Source organism: Malaclemys terrapin, chromosome 2 (assembly GCF_027887155.1).
Source record: "Malaclemys terrapin pileata isolate rMalTer1 chromosome 2, rMalTer1.hap1, whole genome shotgun sequence".
Classification (NCBI taxonomy): Eukaryota; Metazoa; Chordata; order Testudines; family Emydidae; genus Malaclemys; species Malaclemys terrapin.
In genome coordinates, this window is record NC_071506.1 from 269686391 (window position 1) to 269704910 (window position 18520).

At 41.7% G+C, this 18520-nt stretch overlaps 1 protein-coding gene and 1 long non-coding RNA gene across 9 annotated transcripts in view; one reads left to right on the top strand and one right to left on the bottom strand.

Annotated features, from left to right (window-relative positions):
* Positions 1–18520, bottom strand: part of DPP6 (dipeptidyl peptidase like 6) — a 767813-nt gene that overhangs the window by 378483 nt on the left and 370810 nt on the right. The gene's annotated exons all lie outside the window — the stretch shown is intronic.
* Positions 1–18520, top strand: part of LOC128833166 (uncharacterized) — a 50852-nt gene that overhangs the window by 1055 nt on the left and 31277 nt on the right. For both annotated transcript variants that reach the window (XR_008444123.1, XR_008444122.1), the window contains exons 2-3: positions 10282–10373; positions 12006–12301. This is a non-coding gene — a long non-coding RNA (uncharacterized LOC128833166). The remainder of the gene's footprint in view (positions 1–10281; positions 10374–12005; positions 12302–18520) is intronic.

Genomic DNA, 18520 nt, shown 5'->3' on the forward strand with positions numbered 1-18520 from the left:
TTTTTTGTTCAGAAAGTGCACATTGTACCCTGCCCCTCTCACGAACGTGCTGACCTCACCACGAGGGATATTACAATAATGGCCTCAGTCACAATGGAGAACTTGAAACACTTAATGACGAGCTCAGTGGACACACCTCTCTACTCCTTTGAAGGGCAGCAGAAGTACTTATAGTCATTACCTCCATCCCACCTTCCACACTACTTGCCACCTATATATCTTACCGACGGTGGAACAGCTAACACACATATAACCTTGCTCACAAACAAACACCCATCTCTTAAGAAGAATTGATAGTTTTTAAAGGACCTGCTGCGTCACAAAATATATTTTGTTGGAAAGGAAAAAGAGCACCATTGTTCAATAATGTGAACAAACGAGCTTTATCTTGCAATAGCCTTGCCCTTGGTATCCATCTCCTGGCGTCTCTGTAAGGCCCTGATCCTGCAAAAAGATACCTCTGGAGATGCCTACACACCATGGACTCCCACAAACTTCAGTGGGACTCTGTACGGGCACAGGGCCCGCCCACGCAGATTGCTCTCCAAAGATCTAGTGTGTTAGAGACGTTAACAGTTCAAAGATGAAGTTACAGATGAAAATACAAAAGGCTTCCATTATCCATGGCCTGTCCATGAACTGCCTTAGGAAGAAACCTATTTAATGCAATCTTTTCGGTCAATAGCTTCAGCTAGTTTATTTAATAGATGTCAGTTAATTGTGTATTTAGATAAATATCTGTTGCTATAGAGGCCACATTTAAAAGTGTTTCTACTGTTTTTACTAGTTTGAGAAAGCCTTCCGTTCCTATACGTCAAATGGATGATACTGAACTGCCCATCCACTGCCTTGTGGGTGTGGCCAGAGCAATCCCAGGCCTGTAGAATGGCCTGAAGAGGCTCTTATTGTTGACACAGTTTAGAAGTTGCTCTAAGCTGTGATCCCATAATTGAGAGGGTGGGTGTAGAAAGGTAATGTAACATCACTATAATAGGTTTACTTGCTGAATAATAAAGCAAGGTTTATTTGCTGCCCACTAGATGTTTCTGGGTGCTGTACAGAATTCCAGACAGGCTGTGGTTCTTGGTAAACAAAGGAGACAATGCTGGGACTCAAGCTGTGAAGAAGCCTGCTTGTTTGTCTGTAACTTGTATCACTTTTGTGTAAGAAATGTCTCCTGTCTAAAGTGGACTATGACTCCATGCATCATGATAGCCATCTCTGCGCCACACCCATCTGGATAATGTGTGCAGCATGGCTGTGAAAATCTGACTCCTTGTAAATAAAGATTAATCATATGTGCTAATACGCAGGATTCACCATTTAAAGGGATTACGTTTTACAAAAAAGTTTCTCATGATTATTTACTGGGGTTGTTCCTTGAATCACTGAACACTTTTCACTATCTCAGTATAACTCCAAAGGTACACGCATATGATCATCATAGTCACTTGGCATTTTATTACTGCTGCTTATAATATGGATTTTACTACCATTTTCCCCTCCTTCTCTGTCCCTGCTGGAGTGACCTTGGCAGCTGTAATGCAACAGATGCTTAGTTCTAGCTGTTTATCTGTAGGGGAGAGAGTTCTGAGGTCCCAATGTCAGTGCCAGCTGTGAAATAGGGTCCTCATGGCCTGGCTTGCCCTTCTGCTCCCTCCAGTCTTATAAATCAGTCTTCGCTGAGGAAAAAAATCCTCCCTGTTTATTTTTTGATAGATTCTGAGCTAATTCCTTGTTGCTTGAATGAGGTTTTTGCTTCTAGTTTGGAGGTTTATTTACTAACAATTTTAAATTTATTATTAAAATGTGAGATCCATAAAATGACCACTCAAGTATTCCAAGTACACACAGTAAGAAATGTAAGCTCTCCATTAATGAAAGGAAGAAAGAAGTAAAAACCCCACTATACTCAAAAACAGAGAATCCACATCTCTTAAGCAGCTGCAAACATATTAGGTTTGACTATGTAGTCCCCTTTAATGCTTGGAAAGGGGACAGCTTCATCTTAATTTTATCTATAACTGTAGAATCATAGAATCATAGAATCATAGAATATCAGAGTTGGAAGGGACCTCAAGAGGTCATCTAGTCCAACCCCCTGCTCAAAGCAGGACCAATTCCCAGCTAAATCATCCCAGCCAGGGCTTTGTCAAGCCGGGCCTTAAAAACCTCCAAGGAAGGAGACTCCACCACCTCCCTAGGTAACGCATTCCAGTGTTTCACCACCCTCCTAGTGAAATAGTTTTTCCTGATATCCAACCTGGACCTCCCCCACTGCAACTTGAGACCATTGCTCCTTGTTCTGTCATCTGCCACCACTGAGAACAGCCGAGCTCCATCCTCTTTGGAACCCCCCTTCAGGTAGTTGAAGGCTGCTATCAAATCCCCCCTCATTCTTCTCTTCTGGAGACTAAACAATCCCAGTTCTCTCAGCCTCTCCTCATAAGTCATGTGCTCCAGACCCCTAATCATTTTTGTTGCCCTCCGCTGGACTCTTTCCAATTTTTCCACATCCTTCTTGTAGTGTGGGGACCAAAACTGGACACAGTATTCCAGATGAGGCCTCACCAATGTCGAATAAAGGGGAACGATCACGTTCCTCGATCTGCTGGCAATGCCCCTACTTATACAGCCCAAAATGCCGTTAGCCTTCTTGGCAACAAGAGCACACTGTTGACTCATATCCAGCTTCTTATCCACTGTGACCCCTAGGTCCTTTTCAGCAGAACTGCTACCTAGCCATTCGGTCCCTAGTCTGTAGCAGTGCATGGGATTCTTCCGTCCCAAGTGCAGGACTCTGCACTTGTCCTTGTTGAACCTCATCAGGTTTTTTTCTGCCCAATCCTCTAATTTGTCTAGGTCCCTCTGTATCCGATCCCTACCCTCTAGTGTATCTACCACGCCTCCTAGTTTAGTGTCATCTGCAAACTTGCTGAGAGTGCAGTCCACACCATCCTCCAGATCATTAATAAAGATATTAAACAAAACCGGCCCCAGGACCGACCCTTGGGGCACTCCACTTGAAACCGGCTGCCAACTAGACATGGAGCCATTGATCACTACCCGTTGAGCCCGACGATCTAGCCAGCTTTCTATCCACCTTACAGTCCATTCATCCAGCCCATACTTCTTTAACTTGGTGGCAAGAATACTGTGGGAGACAGTATCAAAAGCTTTGCTAAAGTCAAGAAATAACACATCCACTGCTTTCCCCTCATCCACAGAGCCAGTTATCTCATCATAGAAGGCAATTAGGTTAGTCAGGCACGACTTCCCCTTCGTGAATCCATGCTGACTGTTCCTGATCACTTTCCTCTCCTCTAAATGTTTCATAATTGATTCCTTGAGGACCTGCTCCATGATTTTTCCAGGGACTGAGGTGAGGCTGACTGGCCTGTAGTTCCCCGGATCCTCCTTCTTCCCTTTTTTAAAGATGGGCACTACATTAGCCTTTTTCCAGTCATCTGGGACCTCCCCCGATCGCCATGAGTTTTCAAAAATAATGGCTAATGGCTCTGCAATCTCACCCGCCAACTCCTTTAGCACCCTCGGATGCAGCGCATCCGGCCCCATGGACTTGTGCACGTCCAGTTTTTCTAAATAGTCCCGAACCACTTCTTTCTCCACAGAGGGTTGGTCACCTTCTCCCCATGCTGTACTGCCCAGTGCAGCAATCTGGGAGCTGACCTTGTGCGTGAAGACAGAGGCAAAAAAATCATTGAGTACATTAGCTTTTTCCACATCCTGGGTCACTAGGTTGCCTCCCTCATTCAGTAAGGGGCCCACACTTTCCTTGATTTTCTTCTTGTTGCTAACATACCTGAAGAAACCCTTCTTGTTACTCTTAACATCTCTTGCTAACTGCAACTCCAAGTGTGATTTGGCCTTCCTGATTTCACTCCTGCACGCCTGAGCAATATTTTTATACTCCTCCCTGGTCATTTGTCCAATCTTCCACTCCTTATAAGCCTCTTTTTTGCGTTTAAGATCAGCAAGGATTTCACTGTTTAGCCAAGCTGGTCGCCTGCCATATTTACTATTCTTTCTACACATCGGGATGGTTTGTTCCTGCAACCTCAATAAGGATTCTTTAAAATACAGCCAGCTCTCCTGGACCCCTTTTCCCTTCATGTTATTCTCCCAGGGGATCCTGCCCATCTGTTCCCTGAGGGAGTCAAAGTCTGCTTTTCTGAAGTCCAGGGTCCGTATTCTGCTGCTCTCCTTTCTTCCTTGTGTCAGGATCCTGAACTCGACCATCTCATGGTCACTGCCTCCCAGGTTCCCATCCACTTTTGCTTCCCCTACTAGTTCTTCCCTGTTTGTGAGCAGCAGGTCAAGAAAAGCTTTGCCCCTAGTTGGTTCCTCCAGCACTTGCACCAGGAAATTGTCCCCTACACTTTCCAAAAATTTCCTGGATTGCCTGTGCACCGCTGTATTGCTCTCCCAGCAGATATCAGGGTGATTAAAGTCTCCCATGAGAACCAGGGCCTGTGATCTAGCAACTTCTGCTAGTTGCCAGAAGAAAGCCTCGTCCACCTCATCCCCCTGGTCTGGTGGTCTATAGCAGACTCCAACCACGACATCACCCTTGTTGCTCACACTTCTCAACTTTATCCAGAGACTCTCAGGTTTTTCTGCAGTATCATACCGGAGCTCTGAGCAGTCATACTCCTCTCTTACATACAACGCAACTCCCCCACCTTTTCTGCCCTGCCTGTCCTTCCTGAACAGTTTATATCCATCCATGACCGTACTCCAGTCATGTGAGTTATCCCACCAAGTCTCTGTTATTCCAATCACATCATAGTTCCCTGACTGTGCCAGGACTTCCAGTTCTCCCTGCTTGTTTCCCAGGCTTAACTGTACAGATTTATAGGCTGAATAAATTATCTGCATGTAAGATGATGAGTGGTTTAATGTAAATGTTATGAAAGATCTTATGTAAGCACATACCATTGCCTCAGAGATCCTTGTACATAAAAGACACAGCTGGAGTGAGTGGCTATTTAAGCATTTGTTTTATGAAGTATGCTTTTCATTGCAATGATCGTTGCTTTTCATTTATTTTATATTGGACTTAAAAACAAGAAAGAGGGTAAAAATACTTGACTTCACAATAAGATTACTATGGTTCCAGTGACAGACCCCATGCAATACAATGATACAGAATAGGTAATTAAATGGACATTGTAGGTCTAATATACAACCCCGCCCTAAAAGTGACATATTTAGCCACAGCTCATACCACCTCATCCTATGAGGTTGCACAAGTAGCAGATATGGGCTAGGTCAGATTTGATCCTGAAACATGCTGAATGCCTTCCATTTCTATTGAAGTCAATGGGAGCTGAGGGCACTCAGCACCTCCAGGGAGAGGTTCATCACCCAGTAGGATCAAGGTGACAAATCTCACAAGCTCAGCAGAGAGCTCAAGCCAGATCTGAAGTGGCTGAGAGTTCTCCCCCAGGTGCTAGAGGAAGTGGTGTGATGCAGGAGGTGACACTCTTTCCTGTAGGTCACTTCTGAACCAATGCCTCAGCACTGGATGAGATATACAGCTTCAAAATGACACCTGCTTGTCAAAGGTTTCACTTAATACCAGAGGTACAGGGGTGTTGCTCTTGGTACCTTGGTTAAAGGCCCTTGAATACTGTCAATCTAAACACCCACTGAAGTTTAACGGCATATGGTATTCTTCCACACTTCCTGCCCTGAACTATCACTGTGGGCTATGATGGCTGCAGTTATTTGGAGATCCCGTAGGATTGAAAGGTGTTACATGTAAACATATGTTATTACATTTTTGATACCATTCATCTGATCCCCTGACAGTTTATTCCCCCCAAAGCAGCATTTTTAAGCGCACAAACAGCAAACACACTGCAGGAGACCCACTTTCTCTCTCTTCACAGGCACACAAAAGCCCATATTGCTTCCCCCTGCTGTGCCTCCCTGTTCTCCTCCCTCCCCCCGCTTTTTTTTTTTTTTTTTTTTTGAGAGAGAGAGAGAGAGACACCACGGAAATATCAACTATATAAAAGCAATGCGCTCTGAAGTGCAAAGAGGGTTGGCAGAACAAGATTGTAGGTAATTTCACTTTAGTAGCTGCACACAAGAATGAAACAAAGAGGCACAGAGGGAGAAAGGACTAAGTACTCTATATAACTGTGCATTCTCAATACACACTGCTGCTATTGCGCTCAAATGTCTGGCCTACATGTCTTTTTAGAATATACCTTAAAAGCATATGATGGCTGTGGTATGTTCCTGGTGTTTTTAATGCCCTCTAGTGGAAATGCTAGTTAAAGAACTAGAAAGGCCTGTTGGACTATTCTGCCCAGAATCCTTACCAGGAAGCTGGGTGTGTCTGTATTTGAAGAGTGGGTAAAAAAAAGGAAGGATGTTTGCTTGTTACTGGCAAAGCCTCAAGATTTCACTCACTTCTTACGATGAAATCAGTCAATAAGTTGCTTTCCCTAAATTTTCAAAATGGCCTCGTGATTCTGGGTGCCCAGCATGACACGCCTGGAAAGGTGCTGAGTGCTTTCGGAAAATGATATAGCACCAATTTCCACCCTCACTGCTGGGATCCGGCATGAAACCAGATCCACTCCCCTGCAACCAGCTGATAACATGTAGAGAGCAGATGCTTTACCACATGCCATGCAAAGTTTTACTATATATAATTCCTGAATACACCGACCAATACCAAGCTACATAAAGTGGCGTAAAAATGGGCCAAATCCCACAGTTCTTATTAGTTTTACTCTATTCACTCCTAATTCAGATGAACTCGCTCTGAGCTAAATCATGGGTGAAATATTTGCCCCTGCGCAGAGGGCCAGCATGAGTCCTATGTACAACATAAACCTCATTTCACGGATATAAGTGGGGCATGGGCAGTTTATAAATCCTCTGCATCAGGTGAATTCCACCTCCAGTAAAGTACTGAACATCTAAAACTTCCATTGACTTCAGTGGGCACTGAATGTGCGCAGCAGTATCATACCAGAAAATCATTGGGGAGCACTGCTTAAAAAGAGATGGCTCAATCTGGCTCAGGCGTTGGCCCATTGGAGTTTGCCTGCATAACGACCTCACAGCGTGGTCCATATGTATGTTTGTGTTAATATGAATAACATTCACTGCAGCATTTCTGAAACACTGAAAACGGGACTGTCTGCTATGACATATTTAATAGGCTCTTCCCTCCATGTAACTCTGAATTGACAACTAGATGCTACACATCCACGCTATACTACTCACAAATGAGTTTGTGCGCAGTAAAAGCTCTCTGATCATACTATTGTTCTGTACATTCTGCCATATTGTAAGAGCAGCAAGGACGAAATAATGGTTCAATCATTGTTTCAAGATAGTTTATGACAGAATAAAATGAGCACATCCCTGAAATGCACCTGATGCAAGGCACTTTTTATTTTTATAAAATAGCATGAGGATGAAAGTTTCAGATGCTTTGGGGACGGACAGGAAGTTCTACAGTATCCCAGTCTGTCTCATATGTAACATATAAATTTGCAAGAATGTGCAAAGTCCTTACAAATGAGCATCCAACCAGAACCCAAGGAAGTATGCAACTCCAGCTTTCCTAAAAGCAACTAGAACCGTGATACTCAGACTTCAGTGATTCAGGAGCCAAATTAGCAATGAACATTACCCAAAATAGCCACAACAGTGTGAATTCATTGTTTCATTTACTCTACATAGTTATATAAATTCTCACAGCAAAATCACTGACCAAGTATTCTACAGTTGGCTAATAACATAGTAAAAACATCCTGATTGGTTAATAACTTGGATTGGTTAATAATTAAATGACACAGTCTTTTAATATCATGTGCTGCAAAGAGCTGCAGGAAACGCATTCAAGAGCCATTTGCGGCTCCTGAGTCTCAGTCTGAGTATCATTGAACTAGAACATGCTAAAAGGCCACCAGCAGAATCACAGGGACAACCAATGCACACAGTATTACAATATAACAATATGTCCATATGGGGCAAACATGCACAAGAGTTTGGCTTTTAGAGCTCACTAGCACAGCTTGTGAAATATCTGCTTGGGGAACTCTGGAAAGACAGATGGAGGGGAGGAGGAGGAGGAGGAGGAAAATCCAATTTTAGAGTTGCTGTCAAGTACAGGAGTCAATACCAGAACAGTATTTGAATCATCATGAGCTAGAATCAGCCTGCTTTGTACACATGGTTTTTCGGAAGGTCCAAGATTTATGCCTAGCTTCACGTCATGTGTTAGTGTCCACATGTGGAAATATTTGCAGTTGTAATGGGATTGTGTTAGGAAAGCTTGTAAGGATTTGCCTGACACTAGAAAAAACAAGCTGCAAAGCACACACTGCACTGTGCTGCAGAACAGGTATGCCACTGAGATACTGCAGGGACAGGATTTTATCATACTCCCAAATACCTTTATCATTTTATTTCAAATATTATGCGGAGATGGGCTTCTGGTCATATTTCCTAAAGATAGACATTGTATATATTGTTTAGACAGGGAACGGGACCTTTCTCTTTGCTCTGTTCCCCTCCTCATCCCAGCCCAATGACTTTTATGGGTCAAAACTTGTATTGTGTATGCAATGGTCTGAAACTTGATTTAGAGGAGTGGCTGTTCCTGGTGGCCTGTAGAATGAAACATTTTGTGAATGAAGCTGTTGGAGATTGGAATGTTGGGAAAGGAAGCTGACCCATGATGATATCTTGTTTTACAAAGCAGTGCAATGAATTAAATAGTTGGTGAACCACTGATTTACCACAAACTGCATTTTTGTATTACGTGTCAAGATGGTTTTAAAAATGCTAATGACACCCTAGAAGGGCTAACACGAGGGGAAAGAATTGGAGGAAGTGGACACATTCCTTTTCCCCAGTGAATATAATCCTGGTAAGGAAAGGAAATTGTGGCAAAAAGGTTGGCAGTCAAGCATCAGGGAATCATGTAGAATGTCCAAATTATACCCTGGGCTTTTGTCTCATGGCTAAGATCCTTCCTAAAGTTGGAAACAGGTCTTCCTTCCACAAAGGCAAGATCATTGAAGTCAATTGGAAAACTCCCACTGACTTCAATGGAGCAGAATAAGGTCTTTAATTACTGCTTAAGAGTTAAATCAACAGACAAGATTTCAAAACTAGATGGTTTTATTTTCAACAAGGTTTCCCCCCTACCCCCTTAGATGTCACAGACAGTAGGTGTATGTCCTTTTAAAGGAGCTGTTACACAAACCTCAGACAGGCCTCTTGCAGTCCTAATAGGATATGTTTTTCTTCAGTGTGATTTCATATAGGATGGTATCAGAGGTGGAATTACATAGCTCAATATTTGTGGTTAAGGTATGTGTTTTACATGTTATGCACTCATCTAGGAAGATTACTGGTTTACCTTTGTGGTTAGTGATATAAGGTAAATAGACTGCATTCATAAGAAGCATGTCTATGTATAATTACATTTAATGTAAAGGTTGTTTTCCTATACACTGGGCCATTCAGATGAAATGACTTACAATAAAAATGAATTCTTCTGTACCTCTTTACTAAATAAAGTAGTATATCACATCATTCACTATAGATATATTCTTGATCGATCATCGTTATAATAGGATGCTGAATAGCTTCTTGTAAAGCTTCTGTTCTCCGTTTGATGTGAGTGTGAGTCATTGAAGCTATGAAGCTAACAGGAGTTAATCACAGATCATAATGGGAGAGCAGACCCCTAAAATATATTTAGACTTCTGCTGAGCCCAAGTCTGCATACTTTTATGGCACAATGCAAGACCCATCTCTTCTCTGAGGCTTTGCCTGACTGAAGGTACAGCTGTTAGTAAATTGGTGTTTCTAGAAAATCCGTTTATTTTTAGAGATGTAGAAACTATGTTTTCCTTTCAAATTTTGTATGGTAGATAAGACTTGAGATTTTATCTTTAGGAACATCTGATTAATTAAAAGGTAAATAAATAAACAAACATATTGTATCTATCCAGACAGAATACCATGGGCCTTGTTCTCATTTAGACTAAGGCCACTTTACACTGCTTTGTGTGACAGCAAGAGGCCTTTGTGGAAATGAGAATCTGGCCCTGTGTATCCAAAATGATCAGAAAAAGGCATCGATTCAGAAAATTTCTATTGTGTATTGTAGTTAGTGTGTTAGAAATCTATGTATTAGCCAAAATTCTGGACTGAAGCTAAAGCATGAGCAGATGAACTCATTATGTTATTTATTATTTGTATTGTGTTCGCACCTAGGAACGCCAACCATGGACCAGGACCCCACTTTGCTAGGTGCTGTACAAACAGAACCAGAAGATGGCCCATGCCCCAGAGAGCTTACAATCCAAGTAAGAATATTATTGCTATCATCAGTACAACATTTAGCTCTGTCTCAGGGTACATTTTTTTTTTACTAATACCAAGCTGTCTGATTAAATCTTCCAAGATAGAAGAGTGTCTCCCCAACACTCGCTTCTGAGGCACCCTACAGCTGAAACACCCTTCCTGGGCAAGTCTGCTATGTGTTGTCCCTCTCCTCCTTTCAGACACCTCTTTAAAACATATGAATACCTGGTATCAAAAACCAACTAAAAATCCCTAAAATCACATCGCTACCCAACAGATTTGGCTTCTGTTGTATCCCATGTGCCATCCTCTGCCTGTAAGTTGTCTATAATGTGGGGCTTGACACAAAGTCAATTGAAGTCAGTAGCACTGCTCCCATTTACTTCAATGAGTATTGGCTGTAAGCCCTGAGTCTGTAAACTCTTTGGGGATAAAGCCCTAGTCTTCACCCTTGCCTGTAGAGGGCCTAGCGTGCTGGTACCACAGAAATAATAGCCACATCACAAGTTAATGTTAGGGGGCATTTCAAAGTGAAGCATTATTTTTAGCAGTAAAAGTGATGAACTTGTCTAGAGAGCCATTCATGAAGAACATCTGATCTACACAAATAGGGACAGTACATTTTCATTTCAGAAATCCATTATGGTTAATTGTGCACTATTTAAATTGCTCTGCCCCAAATACAATATTATTTTGATGTGCTATCTCACTTAATGTACTCTAGGAATACTATTCAAGCCAGTATCAATTACATTTTTCAATAAGCTGATGCTCTGGTTTAAACAAAAATGAAAACATTCTTCCTTTGAGAAATTCTTCACATCTGCATTTATTCCAATTGAACCTTTTTGTGTTTTATTCAATTAAGGATCACTGAATATTACCTTGATTCAGGAAATGTTAAATGACAAACGTTGATTCAACATAACTTTGTCTGAGTCCAGGACCATTACCAACAGTGTTATCACGCTGTATAAAACTGGATTACAGCTCTAAAATAATCTTCTAATTTAATAACAGTGATTAAAAGCTTCTTCCAACTGCACTCTTTGGCTGTTGCACTAAACTATGCCTCTTAAATCATTATGCGGGGTAGAAGTGAACCAGAAATTAAGGACACTCCATATTAACCCACAACTTTCTACATTCACATTACAAGCTTCTGAGAAACTTGAATTTCACAAGATAATTCACATATTCCTGTCATTTTCTACTTTTGACTTTTTTTGGTCTGTAAAAGCATACTGACAGTCACACCAGGCCAGGTGACTAGCAATAGTCACTGGGGTTCAGATTTTCCCTCGTTCTCTGCAGCAGTGAGATTCCCTAATGGCAAAGTGGAATTTACCAGCCTAAGCTCCTAGGTACTCAGGAAATAATTCAAATGGCCCTCCCCTTAAAATCACTTCTTTCCGAAAGCCACATTCAGGGGGAAAATTGTCAATTATTGCATTGTGCCATAATGTACATTTTCAGGTAGCAGTAGTTTAACATAATGTAATTCCACATAGCTGATATGACTTGATCAGACCAGTGGTGTCAGCTTGAAAAGGTAAAGAGGTTTTAAAAGGGCACTACCAATTCTGATCAGACCTTTAACATAGCTCTTTTAAAATGTCACTTTTTCCTTACAGATCAGGATTCTTTCCAGGAGCCTTCTTTTGTAATTATTTTTATTATTAGCATCCATTTCCAAGTCACCATTCAACTCAGAAGATCACCTTTCAGAATTTACAAGCCTCGCCTACGGTAACTGCTTCAACAACTGCAGCCAACGTTGGAGTGACACTGAGCAGTTGCTCAACATTTGACCACAATTTCGGCCAGCAAGTGAAGAATACCATAGCCCAGAGTTTCTCAACCTTTCCAGGTTCGTGACCCCATACTCAACATCAAAAATATTCACAACCTTCTTACATTTACTATAAAGGTAGGTGTAAAACCATGTATCGCTGATAAGCCTGTAAAATTTGTGTGTGTGTGTTCGTTCCATGAGCTTGACAGAGAATACATGGCCTTGAAGGATAAGGCTGTGCAGAAAATGGGGGAGGGGGGCAAGTTTTTCTTTGCTTTAGATTTTAATAAAATGTTCAACACTTTGTAACCCCACTGATTGCCTTGTATGACTTCCCTGCCCCCCGAGGATTCACGACCCATAGCCAATTTAAACGGCATAGGAAAATGTGACAAGCAGAAAGTAATTACTCTCAGTGGAATTTAAACAGGCTGTACACTAACACTCCCCCGCCCCATACTGGTAATAAGTGCTATGGGAGCTTTAATTACTACAATTATTATTTATAACAATACTTAGCACTGATGGTGTCAAATTTGCAAATGAACTGGAGCTCAGCAGTTTCTCTTTGGAGTCTGGTCCTGAAGTTTTTTTGCTGTAAGATGGCTACCTTTACATCTGCTATTGTGTGGCCAGGGAGGTTGAAGTGTTCTCCTACAGGTTTTTGTATATATATACACAATAGCAGATGTAAAGGTAGCCATCTGATGAGTGTCACAATTTTTAGTCTTTTCCTTAAAGCCTCAGCTCCTGGAGTCATGAGATTATGTGACAAACTCAGATTTCATTTAAAAACACAAGTTTCTAGCCTTTATGGCTTTGGAGAGAAGTTTGAAAGCATTAACTCCAAAGCCTCAAAACTAGAAGGCAAAGAGAACCCAAACTGTACTGCTTTGAAAGAGTTGTGGTTCTTAATGATTTGAAATGCCCAGGCTCATTATTTTTGAACTCTTGTGGCTGGCAACCCTGCAAGTCTCCCATCCAAGTACTGACCATGCTTAGTTTCTATGAGCTGAGGACATCAGAGCCCAAAGTAGTATGGGCACATCACCACTTCATGTACAGAGCTATTTAAAATAGTAATACACTCATACATTTCCATTGCAACCTACATGCAAAGCAACACCTGTGTACAGCTTTGTTTCATTGCTGTGACACTCACAAAGTAAGACTTCCCTTTTCTTTGTTGGATTTTTTTTTTTCAGATCAAAATGAACAAGACATAGAAGATTTTAGACAGGATGCTTTCTGTTAGTGGGAAAAAACATGTAGAAAAGGAACAGAACATAATTTAATCTACTGTAATAAAATTAAACATTTCTCGCTACAGCATGTAGAAGGCCCTCTGGCCAAAATAACGAAGTTATGCTCATTTTCAATAAGAAGAATATTTTACAATGTAAAGGCTTATTTATTTATTTATATAGTTATGCTAATACTATCTGTGACACAGTAGTCCAGAATGATACGAGGGTGTCAATCTGCCAAGTGTTGTCATGCAATTTCCTGAGTTGGAGCCCATGCAAGGATACCTGCTGGGTGAAGACATCCTGAGCAACTGATATAGTTCTACCAAACCGTAAGAAAATACAAATTGCCATATTGGATTAAACCAATGGTCTATCTCGTCTAGTGTGCTGTCTCTGGCAGCAGACAGCACTAGCTTCAGAGGATGATGCAAGAGAACCTGTAATAGGAAGTTATGGGGGGCATGGATCAGAATTTACATCACACTCCCTGTCAGTACCCGGTCCAAGCCAGAGAAACTAATGATCCAACCAGAGGACCAAATTCAGTGATGAATCCTGGTAACATGCCACCTGAGGCACATTGTGCGTACATTAAGAAGAAGATGATGGAAAAATGCTTCAGGACATCCCCAGGAAGGAGTATTTATACCCCTTCTAAAACTCTACTTTATTTTTCTAATTTTATAGTTATAACCCTGGATGTTCTTGTTATCTAGTTAACATGGATTCCCAGACTGGATCCTGTCCAGCACCAAATGTTTTAGAAGCAGGTGTAAGAGTCTCCACCGCCACACACACACACACACACACACACACACCAAAAAAACCCTCAAATCAGTTCTCTTCCTGGTCTCTGATAGAGACTGATTTAAGCCCTGAAGCATGAACTTTACTATCTCTTCCAAAATGTGTTCCGATTAACTATAGCAACTCTGGATAGTCTTACTAGTCATTCTTTTTCTGGAGCTTGCTAAATTCTAAGTCAATATCTTCCTGGGGCCATAAGTTCCACAGTCTAATGATGTGTTATATCAAAATATATTTCCTTGTATTGAATTTTCCGCCTTTTAATTTAAAGGTCTGTCCCCTTGTTTTGGGGTTATGAAAGGACAAGCTCCTGATCTGCCTTCTCTAAACCAGTCCTTATTTTATATTATTTTATTATCCCAAACTTTTCAATCATCCTTCGTGTGAGAGTATTCCAAAGCCCCTAATTAGTCTTCTCCAAATCCCCCCTAATTCTGCAATATCTTTTTTTAGATGGGGTGACCAGTACTGCATAGTATTCCAGATGCTGCTGCACACAGATTTACATGATGACATAAAATTCTCCATCTCCTTCCTTATGTATCCTACCCTCTTATTTGCATTTTGTCCCTTCCTTTTCCAAATCCTGATAAGCTCTCAGCCTCAATGATACATAATGACAATGAGTTCCAGAGGCATATTTTAACACAGTGAATTACTATTGTCAGTTATCAACTGTTTTCTACTATTTGTAGCAAAACTCAAGGTCATCTTACTCCACTACAAAAGCATGTCATTACCACTATTTACATACTGGGACAGCTGAATCATAAACAAATTAGCAACAGTTCAGCTATGCAGATTGTTCTGGAATACAAGACTATCCCAGTGCCTGCTCCCCAAAGATGCTGAAAACCTACAACTTCTATTTGGGGTTATAAGTAAAAGCACACCATGGAGAACTGCAGAGAGAACCACAACAAAGGCAAGCCAAAAAAGATGAGGACTTCCCTACATCAAGGGGCAGATGCCACTGCATTAAGATCTGACCACACCCTTCTGCTGTTTTCTGTAAAGTTGAAGCTTTCATTTGAAAGATATGTTTGGTAGCTTGTTCCATTGCGAAGAATGCTTTCAAAATTTCCATGAAGAAATTTTTTCTCCAGCTGCAAAGCAGATGTGAACTATGTGCCCCACCCCAATCCAAATTCACCTTTATCACTTCAGGCCCCCAGTCCTCTGCAGCGCCCCACTGACATCAGCCTGCACAGGAGCAATTGCAAGGCCGGGGCCATAACCTCATTTAAACGTGGACATTATTAAGCAACATTAGTAGTAATCTCAGAAACACACAGTCAGAGGTTATGTACCATTATCAAATATTGTTTCTCCTTGGGTGGCCATCTTCCCCCCATGGTGGGCCTTTCTTCTGCTTACTCTTCTCTTGCTGTACAGGGTGGAAGGACACAGAGGTTTTCTCTCTCCCATTCATCCTTAGAACACGTCCTGTTTATTTCCTAACCTTTCCTGCTCTGTAGTGAGTTCAATGGAAGATGGGATTCCTTTTTTAGGAGCTGCTAAATTTGGCAAAGGAGACCCGGTGGAGTCAGGACAGCTGCATTCATAGACTCAACACACACCTTTGCCATGCCTCATCTTTTCCAGCCCTGAGAGTGAAAAAGTCCAGTTCTGCACCCAAGTTTTCTATTCTAATACAGTTAGACAGAGACCAACTGTGAAGGTCAGAAGAGACCACTATGATTACCTCGTCAGACTCCTCCTGCATACCACAGGCCATAGAACGACAGTGATTCCTACACTGTGCCATTAGATACAAACAACAGAACCACAGCGACCTTCACAATGTGAACTGATCTAATTAATCAAATGGCAATTCTTTTAATATGCCCAGTACTCTAACATTTAGGACCCACTCACAGCAGCTACTCAAGTGCAATGTAACACAGCAGACATGGGTGAGAAGGGAAGGAGGAGAATCTTTGCCAAATACAGGATGACCTATAGTTTGACCAATTTTACTCATCTCTTCTGCAGTTCCATAAATATGTCTCTGTATAGCAGCTTCTCTCTTCCTTAACCTTGACCCACAATCTCCTACTTTAAGCCAATTATTGCAACATCACTTTATCAGTACCGCCATTTTCCTTTCACACCACATTATAACACAAAAAGGACTGAGGAGAACTTTACTTCGCAAGTAGCCCCAACATCTCAAGGTGACAGAATCAGAGCCTTAACTTTTACTCAATTCCTTTCTTTTGTTACATCACAAACAGTAACTCAATTCTTCCATTCACACTAGGGATGTTTAACCTGTTCTCCCTTAACTTCTACCCTCTACATCTTGAATCATTGTCACTGGCTTCTGCTACACTTCTTCAGTAACTTTGATAGAATATGGTGACTAGAAATTCAGACAATATTCCAAATGCAGCCTCATTAGTGCCATTGATAGTGCCAGAATAATCTTGGCTGCTTTACATCAAACATATACATTGTTTGTCTTTAAAAAAACCCAAAAAATAATGCCAAACATTTTGCAGATACCTTGTGTGTGTTATATCCATGATCACCCCCAGATCGCTCTGTTCATATTCCATATCATGCTCACGATTGACTGTATTTCCTAATATTATTTTTGTCCTCTGGCCAGAACACTGTCACATCAGGAGCTCAACATGCTATTAGGCCTACCAATTTAAATCCTCGATTTCTATACTTAGTAACATCAAAGGAAAGCAGAACACCACACAGGATGCAGTTAAGAGAGATTGTCTCCTTTACTTTTTTAGTGATAAAATATTACTGGTGCTAGTGGATACTTGCTCAGGAAGGATTATTTATGCAAATGGTTTCAACCATTCTATCTTACCGCCCTTTCATTTCTTTGATGAATCAAATTTAGCAGTATTTGAAATATCATTAATACACAGGGGATCAATTTTCAGCCTAGTTCACACTGCTGAGCTACCCAGAATGAGCTGCTCAACTGAGGCTATTTTAGCAAAATGGTGGATGTAGATAGCATAGCCAGTCGCCCCCTAGCTACCATGTTTGGCTTGCACACTCCTTGCATAGCCCATCACATTTGTGCAGCTGAACAGCACCTCAGCATCTACAAAGAAGAGCACGATCTGGCCCTTTTCTCCACGATACGGAATGCGGTGTCAAATCACCAGAGCTTTGTGTAAGAAATGCAGGATCAGGTCCTTAAAAGCAAGTCTAATACTAGAGTACAGCATCCAATGTGTGTTCACGCTCCTGCTGTCTCTTTACCCTCAACTATGTTACTGACAGGGGCGGCTTCAGTGTGGGTTTGTGGGTTCCATTGCACCCACAGAAATCACAAAACCAAGGGTGCTAGGCCTGAGTGGTGCTGTGATCCCGTGCACAATGCCTGGAGTGGGGAGCCGGGTCCATGTCCATGGGACAGGAGCCACTGCTGTGGGGTGAGTGTGGGATGAGCTCGCTCTCCCCCTTTCCCCACTGCCCTGTTGCAGTGCCAAGGCAGAGGGCGCTGCTGTGGTAGTCGGTGCCCCTCCTTGACTACAACTCAGAATCACATCCAAAAAGAGTTTATTGTAGAGGCTACATCCACCCCTGGTTACTGACACTATTTGTTCTTTCGACCTACACTAATTTTGAATCATTTTTAGTAGCTAACGCATGCTTATTAAATAGATCAATATTTTGCATGTGAGGCTCTCAGAAAATCCAGATAAATTATAGGCATTGTTTGACTTTTGTCTACTGGTGCAATAATGTGGTTCAGAAATTCAAGCACATTCATCAGCCAGCAGCTCTTTTCCCCGAATCCATGAAAACAATCCATTATCACACACTTGCATAAGCAGAATATGCTTCTCCTTTATCAATATCATTATGCTCCTACCTACTGACTGTAGGCAGGATGCAATTTCCTGGATCTCCTCTTGATCACTGTTTAAATATAGGAACTGCATTAGCCCCTCTTCCCCTTCAGTCCTCTTGAACCACCCTATCCTTGGAGGGCTATCAGAAATCTCTGCCAAAGCTCTACTTGCTGCTTCCTTCTCAATTCTGGGATGTAATTCATCTGGACCTGGTGCCTTGTCAACTTTAAACAGTTCTAATTGCCTAACTATCTGCTCTGGCATAATCATAAAACCTTTTAACATTTCACATTGCCCCTAGGAAAATGTATTCTAGTCTCTCCGATGTGACCTTCAGCTTTTTCTGTTAATACTGACGGCAAAGAATTCACGGAGGGTTTCTGCAATATCAGCCTCATCCGTCACTTCCCACTCATGTCTCTTAATGCCCCCACTGACCTCTTGACTGCCAAGTTGCTTGTACG